General features: G+C 39.5%; 1 pseudogene; it reads right to left on the bottom strand.

Annotated features, from left to right (window-relative positions):
- Positions 1-8,904: 8,904 nt before the first annotated feature.
- LOC116257822 (proteasome subunit alpha type-4-like) lies at positions 8,905-10,896 on the bottom strand (annotated as a pseudogene).
- Positions 10,897-11,423: the final 527 nt, after the last annotated feature.

The raw sequence follows: 11,423 nt of genomic DNA on the forward strand, positions 1-11,423 counted from the left end.
CCCATTGTAGCCCTTTACGCCTTGCCCCCATCGAAACTGATGACACCGTAAATGGAGATCGTTTGTTTGGCACCTTGTTTGCGATTCTTGCAAGCCCTAGATTTTCCAAAACCCTTGTACAAGGATCTTCAGCAAGATAGACTCCACCCATGACCTTGACGACTCCAACAAATGTCTATTCGTTGTATGACTCTACCCATAAGCTTGGAAGTTGAATCCATCTCAACGGATTGGTCCGTCTTAATCTTTGCTTTTTTCTTTCCCCGATTCCATCGTGTTGCGTTGAGAAATAATTTCCCCTGTAGTCTTTTCCTCTCAATCGAGCACATCTCCTCTCTATCAACTCTTATTAGAAACCTACCATTGTCAATCTCCGGGAACTTTCGATTCACCACTTCATCTCATTGATTATAGAGGGCCTCAAAGAAATCAGAAGTCCATCCCTGGCTGACGTTTTCCACCATAGAGCCTTGCTACCGCAGCATATATGAAGGGTGGTATGATCTTCTCATATATTGCAGGGTGAATGGCAATCGTCGTCATTCTCTGTTTCCTCTACCATCGCTTCAGGGGTACCAGCCATGGTAGTAGCTTTTCCAAATGTTTCGTGATGTTCGCCCAAGAATGCTGCTCAACAACATCACCCCGACTCCCAGAATCCAATGACCACGGATCGTCTGCCACCAGCCACCTAGGGTTACCAATGCACACCAGAGCATCCTCACACTCCATTCATTTATTTTTCCAATAAATTTTCACTCACTCACGCTGGATGTTATAATCATTTAGAAAAATTGCATTCTAAAATGAATCGACTTTCTCGAATCAGTTTCTCATCACTCTCTCTCTCTCTTGCGTTCCCATTTTATCGGTGTTCATTTAACAAAAATCAAAAATATGTTAGAGTTGGTTCATATATATATATATATATAAAAGGATTTAACTTAGTCAAATCCACATTATTTACGTTAAAAGAATAAAGGAAGTATATGAAAAGATTATAAATGGCTAAAATGTCCTACTTTCTTTCTTGTTTTAATCATAAATATGAACGCTTTCTAGTGCTGGTATCTTTCTTAAAAAGTCTGTCCCTTAACTCTCCCTCTCTTTAATATGAAAGTTATCTAACTTGATTATGAGTCATCCCATCAAATAATCAAAATATCATAAAGTAAGTTTCTTCTGAAAAAAAGAAGTAAATAATAACTGGAATTTAATTTACATAAAATAACTGTGTATATGACATTATATGAGCTATCACTGAACTTGATCCAACTGTCCGAAAAGGCAAAGCATAGGCGGTTGAGCTGGTGCCAATTGTACTGGTTGTCATGAACTCATGACAAGAAGAAGGAACATGTTTCGTCTTTCATTTGAGCTAGTGGAATAAAAAATTCCTCTTGCTCATCAGAATTTGCTTGGAGAGAAGAAGAATATAATTTTTTACTAAAAAACACACACAAGTTTGTCAATTATATATGCATACCTATATTCTCGGTGAATGGGAGGTTAACAATCATCACCAGGAAAGAGGCCGGAAGGCCTCCTATTCTCCTCTGGTCCTTAAGCTGCGTGGAAGTTTGGATGACAGCACGTTGCTTTCAACTCTACGGACCACCCACATCTTTTGCGCAAGCAAAAATGCACATTCCAACTCGACGGAGCACCACATTTTTTTGCTTACTGCAAAGAAGCACACAGTTTCGTGAAGCATCACATCAAATCAAAGATGGCGCTGAGAAACAGGGGATGGAAACCTTTCACATGCCATCGGTTTCACGCTTACCTCCCGTCCAAGTCGTCGCGCCATGAAAGATTACATCACGGTCCCATTAAAACAAGCACAACAGTGTCAACCTCCATGTAATTTGTCCCTGTTGTTTAGCCCTTGTTTTGGCATATTTCCAGAAACAGAGCTAAATGAAGAGATTTTTTTGCTCCTTTTGGGGACAGCAGGCACGGTGACTATGTCACGAAAAGTTGGTACTGTTGTCCTGATGCTATCTAGAGCTTCCCCTGCTCTGCATGTCGACGCTAGAGGCCGGAATTGATTTGGGGACTCCCCATCTCCGACCTGTCTATCTGTCTTAATCAGAATCTGACTTTTTCTGTAAGGAATTACCTGTGATGGTCTTTAGAGACGACCGATGCACTGTTGCTTGTAAGATGAGCATGAGCCATTGGGCAGCAGCAGAGAATCAGTTCAATGTGAAAGATTTAGTGCCAATTTGGATTACATTTAAGGAAAGATCTTTCCTTTTAGTTATATTAGGTGCTAAAACCTGTCTTCTAACACTGTTCTAGCATTATTGGTATCTGGTTTCCCTGACGTGTGCTCGTCTAAATGAATTATTTCACTGATTATGTCTCTTTCTTTGTAAGAACTTGTATGCCATAATTTTTTATACGAAAAATGTGCATGAAGTGGAAGAAACACGGTGATATTTTACTGTACTTTTTCTATTATTTATATTTGTATATGATGAGAGAGAGAGAGAGAGAGAGATTGACCTTTTTTCTTTATCTTTTTTGAGTATCATTTTGCAAACCAAGTTTACCAAATTGCTTTTCAACTACAAAAATTTTTTGATGTGATGTGTTTCGCACCCCTTAGCGAGTCTTAATTAGTGGCACGAATGAGTGGGTGAAGCAATCAATTGTCCAAGAACCTTGGCGTTGTATGAAAACTGCATCATTTCAGGAAGCATAAGAAGATTTAAATGAATCAGAAGACCATCAGTTCCTGAACCAAATTGGCAGCACCTGAATCAGTTGTGAATGGGCTAAAAATATTAAAAGAATCCGTTCTGAAAAAATGTTAATCAGAAACATGGTTAAAACCTGAAATGTGGCACCCTTTAATCGGCCACTGATGCCACCGATTTGATTCTTTTTGGTCAATTCCGATGACATGAGAAGAGTGCAGCATTACATACATTACAGGTAAAGGTAAACTTACATTTTGAATACAATACATCCTTCTGCATTTTTGCTTAAAAGTGCTTTCATTTTATACGCTTAAAGAGCAAAAATCCTATGCTTTCATCTTTCAGTAAATGCATGATTTGATCTTGAAAGAAGCAAACTCCCAATGAAATTTTAGAAAGTGGGGACCAGGAGCATGATTTTTGTGTCTGCAAAATATTTATAGAAGCTTTCAATAACTATTAGCCAAGAACCTTTATGTTCATAACAGGATTAAGAGCCTACCTTACTAATAAATGCTCAGACTGGTGAATTTATCCTTGATTCGGATATATCTTCCAGAGTTGTTAGAAGCTTCTCATAACTATGGCCAGGACGCTGAAGTTCACATGAGAACAAGAGACTAGCCAAATTCACTAAATATTAACACTAGTTAAAGTATTCTAAATATGAGAGAAAATGATGCCCAGCATAAAACTTTTATCAACTAAACTATTATTCTGCTACTTCATGTCCTAAAGGCTATAGTAGAGAAACTATAGAAATAAAAAAAAATGAAGTTCTCAAATGTTTATGCAGCCATTTGCAGAAAAACTCAGGGAAGGAGAGGATAAATTAGCACTTTCTCAATCTGATTTCCCTTTTGCAGAAAAATGGTACAGTATAGAACAATCTTTCCAGCACTGGATTGCTTCAATCTGAATTTGCATCAATTCCAAGTTTCCATGTTTCAATTCCTTCAATATTACTACAGACCTTACTCTCTCTAGAAATAGAAGAAAGACAGCCTTACTATCTGATTCAATGTGGATTCGCATCAGTAGGAAGTTTATATGCTTCAAGTCATAGTAGATTACTACAGTTCTTGCCTTCTCTAGAAATGAAGAAAAAGAAAGAGATAGAATCTGCCTCTATCTTGTCAGCAAGCTGCACAATAATTCGGTTTTATTTCTGGATTTAAACAGTGTGATAGCTTTATTAATGGTTTCCAGTGAGCTCTCTCTGACCCGACAATAGCTCAGAGCCTCACCAGAAGTACTCTCGGAAAGAGGGACACTCATGAGGCAATTATGGTTAGGTATGAAATAACTATCATACCTGGAACTAGACCAATGCCAGATAACACTGACATACAAACTCAGATCAAGGTAACTTGTCTAATTTCATCAGTGTAGTGTGCATCTCAGATGTTCATCTTGGATCCGTAGTCTGTCAAAATTGTACCGGACCACCTGGATCCAATCAGCAGCAATGGAATACCAGGACAGTGACCTTGGAGCTGCCATGTCCCCCGTTACATGGCTTGATGACAGACAAGTTTCACATTGCTTAAGCACTAACCACACTAAATCACTTTCAAGCTAAGTGGAAGTGAGGTGAGAAAATAAGAAAGTTCAAGAGCTGAATTATTGAGGCTGGCTTCATAGGGTGGTTAGATTGGTCCTACCTGCTCATGGACCCTCAGCATCAGCAAGGTAGGGGAGGGGGACAAATTGGTAAATAATTTCACGTGAAAATTGATCTCTGTAGGTGAATAATTTCTAGGCAGACAATGACATCTCTGGAGCTAGATGGTCATCAATTAGTGTTCTTTGTCCTTGATCGCCTCCGTGGGTAAGTTTGGATGAGCAGTGGGGCTAGCAGATCGACTAATTACTTGAGCAGAAGAATAACATTTATCGGGCCTGGCCAGGTTGTAGATTTGAGACCAACTTGAAGGAGGTCAGGATCATTTCGAGACTGAAATAGGTGAGATCTGCAAAATTTTAGTTTGCCAACCCAGGAAAAAGAAAAGCAACAATTATGTCTTCTTTGTTCTGAGCTGCCCAAGAATGGGTGAGTTTTGATCAGCAACAAGATCAGAAACTGGAAACACTTTTCCTGAAAATCTCCTCTTTCTGCTAGAACCACCTCCCAATCTATCTTTACTGTCCCCTCACTGAGACGAGTAGTCCTGGTACTTTACTTTTGGACCTTCTCATCCAAACCAGAGAGGCCTTCCATAAAGATTGTGGCTTACTCAATCCAGTTTGCCTTGAAATGTGCTCTCCACATGATGGATCTTAATACACAAGATCTGAAAGCTCATTGGCATCGGTAAGCTAAGCAAGTCTTGTAGCAGAGATCATGAGTCCTTAGTCAGCACAGCCATACAGTTCAAGAATATTAATTTGGGTTGAGCTTGTCAAGATTTCATCAAGAGTAGCCACCTTCAGTCCAAATTTGCAGCTTTTTTGTTGAAAATCGGTCTCGGAAACGAGCCAGATTAGCTGCTGTCGTCGAGCTCAAGCACAGTTTACGCCAAGTATGTTTGAACTTTGAACTCGTTACAGAATCTTGGTTCAACAGGTCTAGAGTCCAAAATCCTGTTACTTGGACGTTGAAACAATTTCACTTTTTGTTAAAAAGTCTGCTTAAATCTTTGCTCATGAGCCCAAACATATGCCAACCACAAGTTTATCCTCCTTAATTGAAATCATCTCCATGAAACGTTTTCTTTCAGTCAAATAAAAGTGCCTTCATTGGGCATAACGACTTACTACAACAACCGACCTAAACCATCATCAGACCATGTGCTCTCAACATCAGAGGACCTGCAGAGATTCGATTTCACTGCTGAATTTAGTGACTGACAGCATCAAGACTCTGTCGTGTACATCTGAATGGAGGGTTCTCACTCACAACCATGTGGTTCACAACAGAGGGTGGTGTGTCCCAAGCATCTACATCACCTTTCTCCAAGCTTACACATCACATCAGGTCCATTAATATCCACACACTGATCATACGGAATTTCCTTGTACTGTCAATCTTTGTCTTCTGATTTTACAGCCTTGATCCTCACATTCCCTCGTTAGTGTCCGCATCAGTCATTGTCTAATCTACAAAGGTAAGCTAGCATTCTTGAGCCCACTCCATTGATGGTTGTCTCAAGAAGCCAAGAGGAGCTTCCAAGGCACTAACTAGGTGGCTGCTTCCATCACCAACCAAATGCTAAAGTTAGGTTCTGCTGTTGCTCGCTTTGTGGAGGAGTGGAGCTCCCCTACCTTCTTGTGGTGGAACCTTTGAAGAAACTACGTGCTTGGAGGGAAGCCACATGTGACATTGATATGGAATAGATCCATGGAAGCCCTGAAAATTACATTGAGAAAAGGCTTCTACAATTTTGTGTAGAAAAAATGGGTTGTTTCTGAGAATTGTTCTGCTGCTTATCCGCAAGGGGAATGTGGTACGTTGAGCTTTCGCAGTCAGGAAATCAGCCAGAGTTCGAATCCCATCGACACCATTTTGGGCAACCATAAGCAGGCATATATAGGGCTTGACGATAATGTTATTAGGGATGTAAAGTCAACTCAAACTCGACCATGTAAGCTCGACTCCAGCTTGAGCTTGAGTTAAAACTCTAATTATATACAAGTTGATTTAGCTCGTGTCTTCTTGTTAATTTTAAAGGGTGTGTCGACAATTTTTTGACTAAATTAATACCTTCTTTGAGCTTTTCATTTTCATTGAAAGAAAACAAAAAAAAAAAAGATATATGAATCAAATAACACAAGATTAAACAAGTCGACCTCACCTCGTAAAGCTCCACTCGAGCTCGATGAGCTCATGGTACATTCCGAGCTCATAGTACAGCCCTAAATGTTGCTAGGCATCAAGTTCTGCACTACATCCGAAGTTCAAATACCATGGACACCATTTTTTGCAAAACTAAGCAGGCATAGGCCCTGAGAGTAATGTTGACTTCACACCGCTGAACCTGCAACTGACTCTTGTGTTTCCGATGTAGTTCCTTTGTGTCAAGAAAATTAACTGAAAAGATGCTGGAAATGATTCATTTTCATATAAAAACAGACCATGATAATAATTACCTTTTTTTCAGACTGATAGACGAACTTATAAAGATGTTGTGCATGGGCTGGCTGCCTCATATTAGGTCCTTTGGGGGTTCGTTTCCTTAGAATCTGCAAGCTGTTTCTTTGAATCACAAAAGTTCTCCCCATGCATTTGCCGTTCTGCTCATGAGGTCCCTTTTTATTCTCTCTCCTCTTTTCGTTCATCTTTTCTTCAGTAAAATAGTCAGTGCCCAAGTTAGGATAAAATAAGGCCCAACATGATCTCTAGCTGCAGTTGAGTGAAAAGATAAAATTGTATGAATAGATTATCCATGTGCCAAGATAATCGTGTCATGCCAACAATCTCTGTACATTCCAGGAACTGGTCTATCCAAACCGAGTGCTTAGAAACTTGGTTGAGTCAACTCGTTCAGTTGGCTGACTTGGTCTTCCACCTGGTCAAAAAAAATGGAGAAACCATGAATTGTCAAGACTTGACCGAGTCATCTGAGTTTCAGCCGCATCAGCAAGTTTTGGCTAAGTCAGACGAGTCACAGGTTGGCTTGATTGAGTCATTTATGTTTATAATGTAAGTGTGAATTATATAAAAAATTGTGTGTATGTGTATGTGTGTGTGTGTATTAATAATTGCTTCTCAAAATCAAATTTCTAATTGTCATTCACTTTTTTTTAATATTTGTAAAATTGAACTTATTTGTTATTCTGTTCTTTGATTATATGGCCTACATTGGTTCTTATCAGCTCTCATATACTAGCAGCCCACACTCAAGAGGAAGAAAGGAAACAACATAGCCATACGGTAGCTGAGACTGCTACGCGGTGCACTGAGTAGACTAATAAGAACATTGAGCAGTTTGCTGCCATTGGCCTGTCAACAATATTTAGTATCCAAAATCCAATTTTCATGTGATTATCCAACCATTTCCTTCACACAAGGACCCTCATTTAGTGTGCGCTTCTACTTTTTATCCTCTTCAAACATAGATTAAAGAGGAACTACTATAAAACGTCTACAGGCCACAGCCGCAGATGCTGTTTTCAATGGCTTAACGACTTCAAGAAACTCAGTCATCGGTCATTCTGCTGTCCTTCTGAAGATCTTAATGTAAATAATGTTTCTGCAGTCCACAGCAGTAGGCAGACAATAACAAAGAAAAAAGGCAAGGGACAGTAAATGGAGGGAAAGAATTCCTTGCACACGATTTAACTTACTTGTCTAGCTCCTTGTAGCATGATGCCTTACTGTGGTGTTCTTTTTTTTTTTTTTGTCCAATTTCATATGGAAAAATAATGTTTTGCAGCTTGTAAAATTTTAAAAGAAAAAAAGAAGACACAACTACAACTCGCAAGCATGCATGACGCAACAATTTGCGAGTAAAACCTACGACAGTTAAAAACCAGAATTGTATATCTTCATGTTCGATCGCCATATCTGGTATGTGCTCCATCATACAAACACATTTATGAAAACTGATCCAAGTATGCAACTTATGATCCCATTAATCAAGAACCCTCATGGCAGATGTGCACCCAAGACAACCTGCTTCATTCACAAGTTACCCACTTCTGTGCCAGTATAGGAGAAATTATGGCTGGGGAGTCATTGCATCCAGAGAATCAAAACAATGACCATCTTCTTGCAACCGTTTATGTGGTATGCTAACAAAATAAATAATTTCTCTAAGTACCACAGTGAGAAACCCACATGGAACAACCTCACTTGTTTCACATCAAAAGCCTGGAAGTAAATCTGTTAGAAACTCTCGCAGCTTGCTTGTAGTAGTTGAAATAGGAAACTAACTGTGTTCAGCATAATGAATCAGCTATAGTTTGAAAGACCAGTAAAATTGTTCTAAATTTTTGCCAACGGTAGTTAGATATGCAAGAACACGATGCTATCATTTCTGAATAGGACTTAAGTGGCCTAAAGCAAAGATAAGAGAAATGATTGGTGATACAGTTTAAAAATTAAAAAGGGTGAACTTCCAACCGATGAAATAAGAACGTTTCCAGTTATTTCAAAAGAGTGCAGGCAAAGGAAGATGAAAATAAAATTGGTAAAATATTGAAAAGCAAGAACCTATGCTCAAGGATGCACACTCGCGGTAGAGTAAGAGAAATATAACATACTTAACAAGTCATGAATCTTAATAGTTAAGAAAAATACATATCAAAATTGTACAAGTGTCCTCCAATGCAAACCCAATTTTGGAAACATTTGAGCCGTTTAAGAGGCCTCAGATGCCTGCCGAATCATTCCAAACTTTACAAACGACTTATTAACTGATTCTGGTGAGCAAACTTGGTAATTCTAACCGCCACTAGGAGATAGAAATATCTCAGCCATTTCAAGTTTATTTGAGCTGAGGCTTGTGCTACTTATGGTTTAGCTAAGGACTTTCAACACAAGCTGAATAGCCTCTTCTCATGTAATGTCATCCTTGTATTCCTGTTGAAGCATCGACTGAGCAGCCTAACTATTTGTTCCAAACGAGGCAGCCTTCCAACCCCCATAGTTTCCATTTAGATCACTCAAATACAACTGAAAGCCAAAGTTCTTGTCCTAGCCAGCAAAAAAGAATGACACACCAAATGGTCGAAGGCCACCAAATTTGTGCATATTGCTTTGTGTCACATAGGGATTGCACCAGTTGCTCCACAGGTATAGGTTCTTAATAAGCATATGCATGTCGTTGAGCTTGAACTCGTGCAGCCTTAATCAGAATGTTAGCATCAGACATGATACTGCCACAGCACATGCGAAATGATCATCAATCTTGTATATCTTCTCTGTAGATTTTGAAGTTTGAAGAAGCTTTGACGTGACCTTCTTCTCCCCAGCCCAGACAAGTACAACCCCATCCTTGGCTAAAACTCCAAATGCAGATCCAGCATTTCCTATAGCTTCTACTGCAAACTCAACCTGGTATAGTCTACCTTCAGAAGAAAAGATGATTGTTCTACTAGTATACCGTCTAGACATCTTAGAAGAAGAAGAAACACTAAATTTCTCATCAGACAAAGAACATATCCTCGAGTTGAACAAACAGGAGCACATGTAAGCAGAATTTGCCAATTGGCGGACACCCACATGAACCACCAAAAAAACACCTACTGAAAAGCGACCAGAAAGCCTAAGGCAGACTAAAGTTCAACTAAAGCAACTAAAGCACTTCACTGCATTAAAATAAGCACGGACCAAATACAAGGAGCACCATACCTTTGAACGTATGTAACATAGGCGCGGTTACTGAAGTACGGTGTGAATGGTTGAAGTCGGCATGAAACTGCCGCTTCCAAAAGGGAAGGTGCAAGCATGCAACTGGCATGGGCAATGTAGCAAAGTACGTGCAGGCGTTTTGCTGCAGGTAGAAATTTACCAAAATAATCGACCTCTCTATACTCTGGAATTATGCACTGTGTCCTTAAATAAGCACAAAGCAAACATATCACCAAGCAATTGGTGGGCATGCATATTCACCCTACATTTCTGCAGCTACGAGTAATCTCAGCACCAAAAGCTTACTGATTAACTACGCCGTAAGAGAAGCAAGATACCAACCAGCATTTTCCGGCAAAACAGTAAACAAAAAGGTACCATTAGGCCTTCCAGTTCCTGATATTTCCGATGTAATAGCTACGCAGAGACCATCCCAGAATTCTAGAATCAAAATTCCAGCCTATCAAACCTGGAAGGAAACTGGAAGAAAAATGTTCATTCCAATTCCAATTTGAGGTGAATTTTGAATCAAAATTCCAAGTCATTGACGCCCCCCAAGAGGGAGAGGAAGAGAGATTACTATGAACATGTCGATCGACCCCGTCCATGTAACAAGTATGCAATGAACATGTCGGATGGATCATGAATAATCAAGTAATTCTATCTCATTCAAACAATGTTCTAAGTAGAGATCAGTTAAAATTCAATTCACATCTGACCATCTTAAAGTCTAACTATGACATCTTTGGAATTGGATCCAACACTCCGATTCAAGTGCAGAAGGTTGCTAAACCAACCAGTTTAGTCACTAATGAAACTGAAACATGGGCTCAGTTCCATCAAGTCTTGGACCTCGAAGCCAAAAGCTATTTGGGGTCCCTGGTTACAACTTACAACGACTCCGCAGCGTACTCTTTGGTCGGACCAGTGACCGAGTCCTAAGATCTGCATCAAACCTTCAACACCACACAACAACCACTCAGTCGGGCCGACGACACTTGTCAAAATGTTCGTGGACCAGATATGATATTTAAGTCGCTCCTCTGACACACTTCGAAGAGAAAAGGAAGGCAACAAGACCAACATGTCTCAACAATCAAGCCAAATGTTCAGGGATGATGAAGCCAAGGACCAGGCTCAGGTGCTCAATCTAAAACTTTTGTTCTTGTTTTTTCTAATTCGGCCAGAGCCCTCTTGAATTTATAGTATATAATTGAATTATATATCACATCAAAAATATTCTAGGTTCTTTCTCAAGATTTATGCTACATTTGAGATCCAAAATCTATGTTGGTACAATTGCATGCTAATAAGAATGTAAATCTATGTAGTTAAGATCCAAAATGTATGTTGGTAAAATTGCATGCTAATAAGGATGTAAATCTACAATAGTTCTCATGATGGTTCGTGGCTTTGATCGC

Source organism: Nymphaea colorata, chromosome 7 (genome assembly GCF_008831285.2).
Source record: "Nymphaea colorata isolate Beijing-Zhang1983 chromosome 7, ASM883128v2, whole genome shotgun sequence".
Lineage (NCBI taxonomy): Eukaryota > Viridiplantae > Streptophyta > Magnoliopsida > Nymphaeales > Nymphaeaceae > Nymphaea > Nymphaea colorata.